Source organism: Crinia signifera, chromosome 4, assembly GCF_055691185.1.
Source record: "Crinia signifera chromosome 4, ASM5569118v1, whole genome shotgun sequence".
In the NCBI taxonomy this organism is placed as follows: domain Eukaryota; kingdom Metazoa; phylum Chordata; class Amphibia; order Anura; family Myobatrachidae; genus Crinia; species Crinia signifera.
The window spans coordinates 152675525-152676822 of NC_139220.1; positions in this window are offsets into that span (position 1 = coordinate 152675525).

Here is a 1298-nt window from a genome sequence, read left to right on the forward strand (position 1 = left end):
GAGGAAACTGCAGACAAGTATCTGTAGTTTCTAGCAATAGCCCCTGCACCCCAGCTTCGCAAGGCACCTGCAGCCGCCTTGGAGACGGTCCAATCGCTGCTTGAGAACAGGCAGCTAATCATGAGCGAACACTTCTGATTGGCTGAAGGTCCTGCAGTGGCACCGACAAATTTGAAATGCCGCATCCACGGAGCACAGGCATCGGGGGAATGCCCAGGCCTGAATTTCCAGCACCACGTGATGCTGGGAGGAGGGGCCCACAAATAGAGAAGTGTACTCCCCAAACTGCTCCCCAAACTGTTCCCACAAAGTTGGAATCATAGCATTGAACAAAATGTTTTGGTGCCTAGTCTAAACCCTGTAAACAGCCCCATACTATTATCCCTCCTACACCAAACTTCACAGTTGGCATAATGCAGTATGGCAGGTAACATTATCCCAGTATCTGATAAAACCCAAACTTGCCCACCTGACAGTCAGACAGAGAAAAGTGATTTGTCACTCCACAAAACATGTTTATACTGCTCCACAGTCCAGTGTCAGTAAGGCAGATGTATTAAGCCTTAACAAGAGATAAATGCAAGGGTGATAAAGAGAGATAAATGCCCAGCCAATCAGCTCCTTATTGACTTTTTTCAACGGCGGGGGGGCGCCCAAAACTTAGTTACGCCACTGCCTGTAACATGGCAGTTAGCAGCTGATTGGCTGGACATTTATCTCTCTTTATCACCCTTGCATTTATCTCTTGTTAAGGCTTAATACATCTGCCCCAGTGCGCTCTACAGCACTCTATCTGACGCTTCCAATCCAATATTGGTGATGTGAGGCGTGCATGCAGCTGCACGGCCATGGAAACTGATTCCATTAAGCTCCGGTCACACATTTTTGCAGATACATTTGTTGTGGTCTCTCGCTTCTTCGTGGCTGAGTTTCTGTTCTTTCTAAATGCTTCCACCTCCTAATATCACAGTTGACAGTGGAATATCCAGCAGGGATAAACTTACACTAACTGTCTTATTAAAGGCGTCATCCTATACAGGGCACCGGAATGCTCACCCGCTCCACAGGACCGGGGGGGTTTGATGCGGCCGCGAGAGGGGAGACGGGGGTGCCGGGCTGCTGCTGCTGCCTGGGGGGCAGCGCCGGCCGTGCCGGATGCGGGAGTGTGCCTCTGTGTGCACTGCAGGATCTGGCACTCAGTGTGAGGTGTGTGGGTGCTCCACGGCGGGGCGGGGGGGTATGGGTGATTACCTCCATCCCATCCAGGGGGGTCCCTGCTCCAACTTCCGCCCTCCAGT